Source organism: Cynocephalus volans, chromosome 4 (assembly GCF_027409185.1).
Source record: "Cynocephalus volans isolate mCynVol1 chromosome 4, mCynVol1.pri, whole genome shotgun sequence".
NCBI lineage: Eukaryota > Metazoa > Chordata > Mammalia > Dermoptera > Cynocephalidae > Cynocephalus > Cynocephalus volans.
This window is the reverse complement of record NC_084463.1, coordinates 3,678,309-3,692,339: the sequence shown is the minus strand read 5'-3', so window position 1 is coordinate 3,692,339 and position 14,031 is coordinate 3,678,309.

The window sequence follows — 14,031 nt, the reverse complement described above, 5'->3', positions numbered from 1 at the left end:
TGATCAATAGAAAGTTAACCAGACCTAGAATTTACTTTTCAATATCTCTAGGAAGCCTGTTGCCATTCTCAGGATGAAGAATTAATAATTAATTAGCATGAATTATGGCACTCTTCTTTATGAAAGTTAACCCACTGCCATGGTCTAAATGTTGATGTCCCCCCAAAATTCATAAATTGAAACTTAATCCCTAATGCAACAGTATTAAGAGGTAGGGCCTTTGGGGAAGTGATTAAGTCATGAGGGCTGTGCCTACATGAATTGGATTTGTACCCTCATAAAAGAGGGTGTAAGGAGTGTGTTGCCCCTTCTGCCATGTGAGGACACAGCAAGAAGTTACCAAGTATGAGGAACAGGTCCTCACCAGACACCAAATCTGCTGGTGCCTTAATTTTGGGCTTCTCAGCCTCCAGAACTGTAGGAAATTAACTTCTGTTGCTTAGACTGAGTAATTTATAAGGTATTTTGTTATAGCAACAAGAATGGACTAAGACACATACCACATTGGAAACAGCCTTGAAAAAAGTCACTTGAAGGAAGGTTAGTGAAATAAAATTATTTACCTGGTAATACAGGTTGATATGGCTTGAATGTCCCCTCCAAAACTCATGTGAAAGATTGACCCCCCAGTGTAGCAGTACTGAAAGGTGGGGCCTTTAAGAGGTAATTGAATTGTGAGGACTATGCTCTCATGAATGGAGTAATGGGTTAATGGTTTAGTGGGTTATCATGGGTGTGAACTGCTGGCTTTATAAGGAAGGAAGTGAGCACACCGAAGTGCTCTCACCCAGCCCTTGCTATATGACACCCTGTGTTACCACAGGACTGTGTATGGAGTCCTCACCAAGAAAAAGGCCCTTTTCAGATGTGCCTCCTGGACCTTGGACTCCCCAGTCTCCAAAACTGCAAGAAATAAATTTCATTTCTTTATAAATTACCAAGTTTCAGGTATTCTGTTACAAGCAACAAGAAATTAATATATAGGTAGACCATGATCTCATATTAAATATTTTTCATGCCTGTCATTATTAGTTGAGACTTATAAGTTGACTTATTTCTTATGTCATTCCCCATATTACAAATTTCTCTGTAGTTTTAAATGCTTTCAGTCCAATGAATACAAATAAATGTTATGGCAGCAATGGCTTCACATTGATTGGTTCTAATCTAACCCAAGAAGACTGGGGTCAGGTGAGGTGGTTAGACAAGCTTTGCTGGAAATTCAGGAAACAAAAGGAATTAGGGACAAATTATTAAAGACATAATGGTCTAGGACCTATAGAAATACAGTAAGCTCCTAGCCATGTGCCTTTCAGTGCGGCAGGCACCTTCGACCAGGAGGTGGCAGCAGTGGAAGCAGGAACTTCTAGGGAAAAAAAGAATCCTGGGCAAATACCAATACAATAGTGAGACATCAGGATCCTGTCTCAGGAGTTCCAGAATCACCAAAGGCTTCTGGATAGGAAAGAGGCTTTTAGAAGGTGCCACTTTGCTGAACTGATCCTAGGTTGCTTCTGTTCAGAGTTCAAAAGAGGAGCTTAAGTACCAAAATCAAAGATTAGGACTTTCGAGCAAAGTTACCAAGCCACAGTAACAAAGATCTCCTAAAAGTCAGCCCAGTTTATACAAAGAAAATTCAACTAGAAGTAACAGACACCAAACCACTGCAAGGAAAAGCAGAAAGATGAACTAGGAGTTAAGCTGCAAGTCACCGAACAGAGCAAAAAGCAAATCTGACTGGGAATCAAAAGGTTGATGCGATGGCCAATCCAATGAGGTAGGCTGGGCTTCCGGTTCCACCAATTGTTAAAGCAGTGGTAGAGAGCATATGCACAGGCCACCTGAAAGCGAGGGGGTCTGGGCTAGGAGATGTTCTGGCAATGGAGAGCATACTAGAAGAGTCTGTGAGAACAGTTAATCTAATGGTGTACATAACTGTTTGAGTAGTGATGAAGAATGAAATGAGTGTACCAATTAGTCAGATAAAAGAAGGCCAATGAATGGTTTTCCCAGTATCTTGAAGAGGTGGGTAGGGGCGGGGGGAGGAAAAAAAAAAAGACAGACCATGTTATCACAAGAAGGAGAAATGCTACAGTTAAGAAGCTCCCTTCTAGTACAATGCCTTACATTCTTGGTTGTGCTGCTTTGTAAGGCATGGTGTGGCCGCAAGACTAGAACTGCCTTTAGTTCTTCTAGGCAAGTCTACATCAGGGTAGTGACTGGAGCTGTAAGTACCCAGGGACAGTGAAAGTGGAGAAATGGGGTCAAAGTGCACTAACCAAGGAAAAGCTGAGAACCTTTGTTTGGTGTTCTAAACAAAAACACTTAGATTTGTGAGATCCGTTTGCACTTCCCAAGGGAAAAAGTGCTGCAGGAATATTACTTCCATTAGCCATACTTCTTAGGTTTTGTGAGCTAGGTTAAGACCAACATGGATTGGGTTGTTCATCCAGGCCAAAGCTCAGGATTAAGTGAGAATCAGTCCTCCTTTCAGTTATAGGGGTAGTGGTCAGAATGAGAGACACAGTACAGCCCGAGGGCAGCCCTGCTGGGTCCAAACAGTCCTCTTTCACATCAGGACCCCAACTCGTACTCTCCTGTCTAGGTCAGGTTTGGAAAAAGTGCTTGGCAGAGATGGTCCCCAGGTAAAGGATGGCAGGCAGACCGGAGTTACTCACAGCCAGAGTACTTGGTTTTGTTTCCTATTCAAACGGGATGAGGGCGCTTCCAAGGAAGTCTGAAATATAGAAATTCCTGAAAGATTTGGGTTTCAAACTTTGATCACCATAATTGAGGCCCTCAGGCCATGAAACACATGGCAAGAACACCCCTTGCTCCCAAAACACAAAAGGGAAGACTGTTTCTATTAGCTATGGAAAGCTGGTCTCCACAATTAAAGGCCACAGACCACAAAAGTTACAGCTTTCAAAAGAAGGCCCAACTATCAGGTGTACCAGGTTGAGTTAGGCTATGCCGAGCCACATAAGAAGTACTAAGAGTAGCACAAGTTCAAGAAGCCAAGTGCCTACAGTTGAGATTGTTGTATGGACCTGGAGATTTAAGTTCCAACCAATGATCTATTGTTGAGAAAATTCTTGTAAAATGCCTCTGTAACTAAATGTGCTTATCTCCCAGGGACCCCAGAACTCAGCCTAGCTAAATAATCAACTGCCTGCAGGCATTTCTGCTTCTGTAATCTCGCTTGCTTGCCCCACTTGTCTTCCTAATTTTGCCTGTTCACCTAAGTCATGTGGGTGAGAAGGAGCTATAACCAACAGCTGCTTGTCAACGATATGTTTATGGATCCCACAAAACTTGCCTATAAAAACCCTGTCAAACTCATGTTCAGGGTCCCAGGATTTCAGAACAAGAGTTCACCTGGGTCCTGCACATAATAAACCTTCTGACTCTCCGATCTTCTGAGCATCTGGAGCCTTTCTTGCCAAATTCATTCCACAACACTATCACTAAAGACAGAGGAAAAGCTGCCAAAGATCCAGTCCAATCAGAAGAGGGTATGAACAACGCAACTCCCATCCCTCCAAACAAGGTAGTTTCCATACCAAGCATTGGCCAGGAAGCTAGAGTTGCAGGACATGTGCAGGTGCTGGAAGTGGACAACATAAAGCAGCCCAGACAGCAGAGATCTTCCAGGCCTTTAATATGGAACTGAGCCATCTCTACCCTGTGTACAGTGGACGTATGGCTGGAAGAATCTCAGACTGCCACAACTGACATAGGTCTGCTGTAAACAGTTGGGGCATGAGCTCTTTCTGCTGTGACACACTCCAGTTTCCATTGTGGAAAGACCTGTAGCCTAGAATTAAAAAGCTGGTTTACTGCTTCTCTCTCATGTCATTGCTGCCCCCTCCCCGAGAATTTGTCAGGGCTTGTCCATAAATGTTATCATAGAGGCATTCAATGACTGCCATTCCACAGCACATTGCTTACCCCTTAAGGCAAATGATATTCAGTGGAATTCATAAGTAGATTCTAGCCTCCTAGAAAACTAGCAAAAGGTAAGTCCACACCCAATAGCTAGACAGAACTTCCATAACTCCTCCACACATGTCTGTCGGTGAGATAGGCCATGCTGTGATGAGATGTCCTGCATGCTGGATCTTCAAGAGTTGTCCTCCTCAGTAAGGAAGGAGATGTAATTCTTTCAGTAACAGCTGGTCTAGATGACACAGAGCCACACTACAGTTTTACCAGTGCAAAGTTCAATGCCTGCAAGGCACAGGTGAGGCTTCTAATCCACCCATGTTCTTCTTTACAAGTTAGGTTGTCAAAAACAACCCCTTCCCCTTAGTGGAAATAAGGGCCTGACAGGTACATATGCACCTCAGTAAGGACAAAGCACACTCCAGCAGTCCAGTAGCAGCTAAGACCAGGAGAAGCAACCAGCAAAAATAATCAGGAGGTCTTCAGCCACTGTCTGCAAGGTCCACTTAAAGCCAAAGGGAAGATGCAGAACAACACAAAGAACTAGATCAGTCCACTAGGGTGGGGATGTCGCCAGAAAACAGTACATTCAAAAAGCAGGACACAGACTTATGATGTAAATGCAACATAATGTAGCACAGTCATCACAAAACACAGTGACAAAAAAAAAAAAAAAAAAGAGTAGACAACTTTTGGAATTCCCAGCAAGCATTTTCAGGAAAGTTACCAGCAGGTAAAAGGCCTCAGTCACCAGGGTTTAAGGGTAAAGTCCACTCCTTAGGAGAAGAACTCCCAAAAGCAAGGCAGAGCCTCACTTCTGAGGAAAAGTAAGTTCCTGTAGAGGGTTAAAAATCTTGATTCTCATTTGACTTTTAGTATAGGGCTTTCAGGTAATGCATGTATGGGACAAAAGTCCTCAGTTAGGAGACAATGGTCTATAGCTAGGGGGCAAAAGCCCATCTAATGAACTTTAATCACTGTTCATGGATGGGATTATGTACTTTGATTATTTAACATACTGATTATCATTAAAAGATATTGAAAGAATTGCTGTAGGGAAAAATGTGAAAAAATGTTTGCTAAGGGCAAGCTGTTTGTTGGTGGAAATTTTAGAAACAATTATACTTAGATTTAATCATAAGAATGTAACTCTTGTTTAAATCATTTAAGGAGAAGTTATATTTTAGATTAGGTAATGATTACAGTTTGATCAATTTAGCTTTTTGCAAATTGTATTTTGGAATTTCACATTGTTAATTTAAATGATGTTACTAGTTTCCATTGTTTAAGTTATACTTAGCCACAGATAACTTTTGTCACATTGCCCATGTCTTTGTGTCCTTTTGAAATGATTGAATCAACTGATTTTTCTTGTGAAACTTCCTTGTCTTTACAATAAAAGCAGAAGCTAACTTTGAATCAGGGCTGTACCCAGTTTCTCCTTCTAACAGAGGAGTTGCTGAGGTGCAGTCCCTTCGGGCTTCTCATTGTATATAAGCTTTGTCATACATATAAGTTATAGAACCAAAGTGCATGCATATAATTTACAAGAAAATGCATATACACATATTGGAGCCACATGCTAAGAAAACTTTTTACTGATTAGGAGAATGACAGAAATTTTGGAGAAACACTGACATAAGCTAGACCCCCAGTCTTTTTCAAGGGAACAGACATAGAATCCAGTACATACCATGGGCACTGGGTTCTATCAAGCAAACCACATGTGTGGCCTATCCAGAGAGAGTGAGAGACATGGGTACCCTCTTGAAGAGCCATTACCAGACTCTGAAGCTCTTATCAGTGCCACCTTGCAGGTGCAGTGTGGGAAACACAGAGGTAAGTGGACTGTGGTCTCCCCACTCACCTGCAGAAACCACATAGCTACAGTCCACAATAGTCTCCAAGTCAGAGGTGAAAGCCTGTGTCAGGTCAAGCAGAATGAGAGGTCAGATCAAGGTAGAATACAGTGCAAGGAGTTCAGGCCCTCCCAGGGTGAGCAGAGCTGCAGGGAACAGTGCGCAGGAAGTAGGGAGTAGAAGCAAGGGAACCTCAGGCATCATCAAGCAGATACTGGTGACCAGTAGCACACACCACACCCAGGAGAACTCGAGAGAGGCTTGCTGTTAAGAATGATTTACATGTACATTAGATTGTTACAAGTGTCCTACTGCTTTTGAAAGATAGGCTAAAGTGTGAAGGCAATGGTCTTATTTAATAATTTTTTAAAAATACACTTTGATTTCATATATGGAAAATTCACTGGAATTTCTAGAATATTTGTTTTGGATCACATAAGCAGTTCTGGGGAGAGAAAATAAAAATGGACTGTTATGAACTAGCTCAACTATATTTAGTGGTTATATAGTGACTTGACTAGTTAGGCAGGAGTATTAAAAATATTGAAAAAAATCAAACATCAGATCAATATTTCTAGGGTCCATATCCACTGATTATAGTCACAAATTGGCAAATTTGAGAAAGAGTCCTAGCTACCAGGCCAAGCAATCACAGTGAGCAAACTTAAGCATGGGCAGGTTCTTCCATGGCAATACTTCAGTGGTTGTGAGATAAGGTTATCTAATCAATAATCAAGTTTGAGGGAAGGCAGCCTCTGTGGCTACACTTACCACTGAAAGATGATGTCTGAAGAACAAGTGGAGAAAGAGAAGTACAGTTTTGATGCCAAAATCAATCTCTTGGACACATCACTAGACGTAGGAAATAAACTGAAATAAAAGTCTGCTAGTCTATCCACTGCACACTGTCTACATTACCCAGCAATCTTCTGCAGTGTGTCATCATTTCACACACTCTGTGATCACTAACACACTGTGCAGCAATCAGATATACTCATGAAGGGGAAGCCAGATGTCACTAAAAGACCACAGGAATGAGTGGAAATCTTGCAACTTGCTCTCAGAGATATGGCCATCAAATGAGATATTTCATTGGATCATGATACTGGCCTCACTGATGTATGAATAAACAAAGGGGTGGTGGAAAAAAACTGTAAATTACAAACTTGAAAAAAAGTAATACCTGATGATCTCTGGAGATACACCTGATCACCTCTATCTTTAATGTCATCCTATTGGTTTCATAGGCTATGGTGCCTATGTTCTTTTTATTAGGGTAACATTCTTCCTCTTAATTAGCATATGAGTAATTTTGCAGTGATCAAGCTCTTGCTTCTTAAAACACCCTGTATGCAAATTATAAGCAGACTTTAGTGTTTTTATAAATGTGTTCCTCATTTTATATTATTTCTCACTAGCATTCACTGGTTTTCTGAGGGGACAGGGCTGGGGAGGTGAATTAAAATGTCTAGTTCATGGCCTGTACCAGGAATTCCAGGACTGATAAAGCTTGAAATCCAAAGCAAAGGGAATCAACAGGTCCAAGCTGAGACATTAATTGAGGTAAGGTTAGTGAACCAAAATCTTACTGGCAAGTCTATCACTTATGAATTTTTACAACATCAGAGTATAACAAAATACAAACAGAATTTGGGAGCAGGAAATTTAAGCCTATAGCAGAAGGTACTTCAAAGCCCACAAGGCATTTCACTATCTTGATCTGTTTCTTCCTTCATATATTGAGTGAGTTTGACTAGATCTATATTTCTTCATTGTTTTTCAAATTCTAAAATTATGTCTCTTAATCGAAGCTAAAAGCCTCCCTCCTGGTTTCTTTTTCTGGACAGAGGAAATGAGCAGCTGCTCATGTCCAGAAGTGGGCCTGGTGCTCACGGCACCAATGCCACATAAGGCTACTCTGAGACCGTGATAAAGTGAGACAAAATGAAGAAAGTTTGTCATGTCTTCTAAGTACAGAGAAAAAACAGAGTCACTGTGCCACCCAAAAAATGCCAAACAGTCCACTCACTTGGTTAAAATGAGTGGTATCTATTCATTTACCAGTAATGACTTTTTCCTGGCTATAGTCTTCCTTCCTGTAGATAATATTTGTTGACATACTGAATCACAGAATTGTCTTTCCTTTCTACATTAGATCAGCATCTAATCTAGAGTGACAGCCCCCCCAACCCATGTTTAGGCCCTCCCCAAATCAACCAAAGTCCAAATTGTGTAATATGCTTTTTTATATAACACTGTCCTATGGACACCCCATGGCTGCTGATGGTGTGTGTCTTCTCTCACTGCACTGAGCAATATACCTGATTTGTTCTTGGTTCAGCTTGTACAGAGGTGTGTTCCTGGTGGTCTTTTGCTGCAGGTCATGAATGATCTCATCTGACCCAGCTGACTCTGGGTCCTCAAGTTGTGCACCAATGCTTCAGCTCTTGCCCTAAGCTCTGCCTACTCCAGAAAGCCTTCTCTGACTCCCCAGACAAGCTCAGTTCTATTCTCCAGACCCCTTGCACTTCTTCACTTATGACAGCCACTGCATACACCTGGACATGTTTCTACCTGCAGGCTGAGAGCTCCCTGTGGGACCTAGTGAGGAGTGAGCTATGCATGACCACATTCCCAGTTCATACTCTAGTGCCTCTTTAAAAGTTTTCATAAAAACTTAATGAATGGGCACAGGAATCAATGCTTTCAAATCTACCTTACATTGTCACACCAGTGTAACGACATTTTTTAAAGGGCCTTAATTCTTTCAAGTAGCCAATATAACGTTTTCAGAAGAATGTCTAAAAAATAAAATAGCATTAAAACTTCCACCTTAAGGGTGCAAAGAATCTTCCAAATTATTAAATCTAAGTCACTATTTTATAGGCCACCTGTGATTATCCTTGTAGCTTTTGAAATTCTTCAATGTAAAACTTAGGTGGTTTCAGAATACAAATTAAAAAGCAATTTTACTTCAAAATATTCTTTCTATTACAACACAAATTCATTAAAAAAAAAACTACTCCCAAAGAAGGTATTTCCTTAAAATAATTTATATATGCAACTTGCGATAGTTACATCTATAGTAAGCCTACTACTCTAAAAACAAGGAGCAACTATCCATTGTTTACTTTAATATGCTGAAAAGTCTGTAGAACCAGTTGCTTATTAACAACCATATGTAAAGTAGTAGTGATAATTATGCTTGCATTCTTTGCTGTTTGAAAATTGTTTTTGAATTATCGAAGATAATTGAAAATATTTTAAAACACCTTGTTTGAAAGATGCGTAAAAGAGAGGGTAGAAAAATATGACTGCATGCTTCCTGCCTAACAATTTAACTTCTATTACAAATACACACATGTAGCTTACTGGTTAGCTCAGCTGCTTAGAGCACAGCCCTGTACCACCAAGGTCATGGGTTCAGATCTCTGTACTGGTCAGCTGGGTGGGGGGAAGACACACACACACATTTGTATGCATAAGTGCGTGTGTGTGTGTGTTTATGTACTTCGACATCCTTAGATTTGCATTACCTATTTCATTATTTCTTCCCTAGGAAGTACTGTTTCATTATTCTACAAAACATGGCACTTCACAGTTAATCAGTAGATTTGAAGCTCAGCTAACTGTTCCAGTTCTCTCCAGAACTTTCAGCCAGGTCTGCCTGTCCTTGGATTTGGGGAATTCCCTAGCTGTTTCTCTCCACTGGCAGCATCTCCAGCTTACTCTGGTCCCCCTGGTTCCACCCCTAATTCACCAAAAATTCCATTAGCATAAAGAGTTTTCCCCTCAGGAAAAAAGTGGATTGCTCTGCTACTGATCAACTATGGTCTTATGATGAGTGATCAATCCATGTGATTTGTCTGTAAACCTGAAAGGGCATGCTGAATACTTTTCCTTTTTCTCAGAACAACTAAAGGTACATATTACTCTATTACTGAAAACAAAAATTCATTAAAAGATATGATATAGCAGGGGAGGGGAGAGAGGGAAGGAGGAGGAGGAACAGGTAAAGGGTAACAAAAATCAACTACAATGTATATTGAGAAGTTAAAATTAAATGAATAGATAGATAATTATAAATAAATAAGAATCAAGAACTCTATCTAGCCCTAGATCCCAAAGATTTTCTCCTAGAATTTTTTTTCTAAAAGATTTATAGTATTACATTTTATATTTAAGTTTATGATCCATTTTGAGTTAATGAGCGTGTAAGGTGTAAGGTTTAGGTTGAGATTTGTTAGCCTGCAGATGTCCATTTTATCCAATACCATTCGTTGAAAAGACTATTCTTGCTCCTTCACTTGTTTTTGTACCTCTGTCAAAAATGAGTTGGACATATTTGCATGACTCCATTTCTGAGTTCTTTGTTCTGTTCCACTCATCAACTGGTCATATCTCACCAATATCACACAGTTTACATCACTGAACCTATAAACTAAACCTCAGTGCCAAGTAAAATTATTTGTGTACTTTATTCTTAGGTAACTGTTGTAGCTACTCTAGGGTCTGTGCCTTTTCATATAAATTTTAAAATAAACATATCTATGTGTACAAAAAAGCTTGCTGGTGATTTGATAAGATTTTCATTAACTCTATAGATCAATTTGGAAAGAGGTAACATTTTTGCTATGTTGGGTCTTCCGAACTATAAACATAGTGCATCTCTGAATTTATTTAGTTCTTTCATTTCTTTCAACATTTTGTAATGTCCATCACACAGATTCTGTAAAAGTTTTGTCAGATTTATGCCTAAGTATTTCATTTTCTTTGGAGCAATGGTAAAGCTATTAACTTTTTAATGTCAGTTTCCACATACTCATTGTTAGTACATAGACATGTGATGGGTTTTCCAGTATAGATCCTTTATCCTGTGAACTTGCTGAAGTAATTTATTATTTCTATAAGATTTCTGTAGATACCATGGGATTTTACATGGACAGTCATGTAATCTGCAAATAGGGACAGTTTTATTTCTTCCTTTCTAATCTGTGTACCTTTTTTTCTTGCCTACTTGTACTGGCTAGGATTTTAGTGCTGAGTCTAACAGGAGTGGTGAGAGCAGACATCTCTGCCTTGTTTCCAGTCTCAGTGGAAAGCACTGTCTGTCATCATTAAGTATGATTTAGCTGTAGGTTTTTGGTAAAAGCTCTTGGTAAAGTTTGGGAAGTCCCCTTTTATTGCTAGTTTTCTGAGTTTTTATCACAAAAGGGTGGTATACTTTGTCAAATGATTTTTCTGCATCAATTTACACAAATCGTTTTTCTTTAGCTTATTGATACAGTATATAACATAGATTGAGCTTTGAATGATCAATCAGCAATGCATGATACTTGAAATAAATCTCACTTGGTCATGTGTGTACTTCTTTTTATATACCTTACTGTGCTCAATTTCCTAATGTTTTGGTGCAGATTTTATGTCTAAGTTTATGAGAGATATTTGTCTGTGGTTTTCTTTTTTTGTACTGTCTTTGTCTGGTTTTGGTATCAGGGCAATACTGGCTTCATAAAATTATTCAGGAAGTAGCTCTCCTATTTTTTAGAAAAATTTGTGCACATTGGTGTTAATTCTTTAAATGTTTGGTAAAATTCTACAGTGAACAATCTATGCCTAAAGATTTGGGGGGACAGGGAGCTGCTTAATAACACATTCAGTGTTTTTAATAGTTATAGAGCTACACAGGTTACCAATTTCATATTGGCTCAGTTTTAATAATTTGTGGCTTACAAGAAATTGTTCCATTTCTTATAAGCAGTTGAAGTGATGAGCATAACCTTGTTAGTAGTATTCACTATCATTTTAATGGTTGCAGAATCTGCTGTTTATTTCTGTTAGTCCTCCCCAATTTCAGATGAGAAATTTACTGTCATTCAAATTTGTGTCTTCCTATAAGTACACATCATCTCTCTTGGGTATGCTTTCAAGAACTTCTCTGTCTTTAGTTTTCACAAGTTTTTATAAGACATGTCTTGACATAAACTTCTTTGGGTTTATCCTATTTAGGGTTCACTCACCTACTTGCATCTGTAGGTTTCTGTTTCTGTTAAATTGGGGAAGTTTCCAGATATTACTTTACTTTGGTTTGTATGCCTTTTAAGTCCCACTATTTCTCTGTATTCTCTCACTGGGTCTCTGACGATACACTGCTAGTTATTTTGATGCTGTCTGACAGGTCCATGAGACTTTTTTTTTAAGCCTTTTTTTCTCTGTTGTTCAGAATTTGTTAATTCTACTGATCCGTCCTTGAGTTCACTTTACTATTGAGCCTATCCAGCAAACTTTTATTTTATTGTATTTTTTAATTTTATAATTTCCATTTGGTTCTTTCTTATAACTTCCACTTCTTTGCCTACACTTTCAAAGTTTTCATTTGTTTCAAGAGAATTCCTAATTGCTTGTTTGCACCACCTCACTCGGTGTGGCTTATTTTCCACTGGGCCCTGCTGACAACAGGAGTGGCAGGAAACCAAAGTTCTCACTATCCTATACACGTACCGCTTTTGCCAGGTGAGAGATGTAAGAACAGTTCCAGAAGGGATATCAGAATGCCACCTGTTTCTTCCAGTGGGACACAGAAGATCAGCTCCCTGCTTGGTCTGCTGGTACCATCAGGCAAGGAAATCAAAGTGTCACTGCTTCCTTCCACTTGGTGGGAGTGAAGTGGATAATCACCTAATCACTTGACCTCACTGGAATCATGGAGGCAAGTGGTCTGTCCATTGATGTTTGGCTGCAGCAAGGTGGGTATTGTCAGAAAGGGTTCCTGTTAACTTGGCCTTTTTCCGGTCCTTTGGCTGTGCCTATTGGTGGTTTTGTCTGTGCCTATTGGTGGTTCCTGGCTGAAGGCTTCTGCACACTTTTTCCAGGGCACAAGGGAATAAAAGGGAAAAGCCAGAAAACTCAACACTGTGTCATTCCCCAGGAGTCCACCTTCTTTTTATCTTTCAGGCTCTTTCTATGCTTGTTTGTTGTTTTAAATCCAGGGTTTTAGTTGGATCAGGGATAACATGTCAGTAATAGAGCTTCTCCATCTTGGCCAGAATCAGATGTCTTTTTGTCTTAAAATTATATGAGCTATTTTTTATTATTTGAATACTTCAATAGATTGGTGAGCAGCCTGGAGAAAATTAACACACCAATTAGAAAGAAAAATTCATCAATGCCACAAGAAAAATGATAGTCATTCTGTACGATAACTTCATTTATCCATTTTTCTTTCTAATCTCTAAAATGTAATGAATTGGAGACATGGATACAATGAGTATTAATAGTCTTATTTTCCATTATCAACAATGAATTATTTTATAAGCTATTAATGTCATTATTTTTCAATAAATAAGCAAATGGCAATTTGTGGAGAGAATTATGTTAAATAAAATGACTGAAATTGAATCATGCTCAAAGGTTAACCCAGCAACTTTGGGGAAAAGATCTCAACAATTTAATCCATCACTACAGAGATGAGCACAATTTCCCAGGTATGTTGATGATTCAAAAAAAGAACCTGATCTCGTGTGGTTTGAGTTCACCTGGCTGAGCGCCACCTGATAACCACAAATGCCATTATTCAGAAACTCATCTGATTCCAGAGCAAAAGAAATATAAAGACCTGTGTATGCATTTTTTATAGTTGCATAAGAAATTACCACAAATTTAGTGACTTAAAAACAACACCCATTTATTAACATGCAGTTTCCAGTATGGCTGGATTCTCTGCTCAGAGTATTATAAGGCTGAAATAAAAGTGCTGGGCCAGGTGGATCCCTCCTCTGGAGGCTCTAGGGAGATTTCTGCATCCAAACTCGTTCAGGTTGTTAGAATTTGGTTTCCTATGGTTGTAGGTACTGGGGTCTCTGTTTCTTTGCTGACTGTTATCCAGGGTCCACTCTCAACACCTTACAGCCATTTACATTTCTTCTCATGAGTCTTCCTCTGCCTTCAAGCCAGCAATGGTATGTTAAATCCCATTGTGCTCCACATCTCCCTGACCTTCTCTTCTGCTGTCAGCCAGAGTAAGGACCATGTTAAGAATTCTTCCTACCACAACCTACATCCATCAGTCTGTAAAGAGTGAAGTCCACATTCAGGCACTTCTGGGAATTCCCAGAGGGATCTTGGTGGTGAGAAATTCTAGTCAGTTACCAAGTGATACATTTTAATCCTCTTTCTCTTCCTGGGCCCTGCAGTGTCCTTGTCCTCTTTCACACTTGCAGCTTCCATA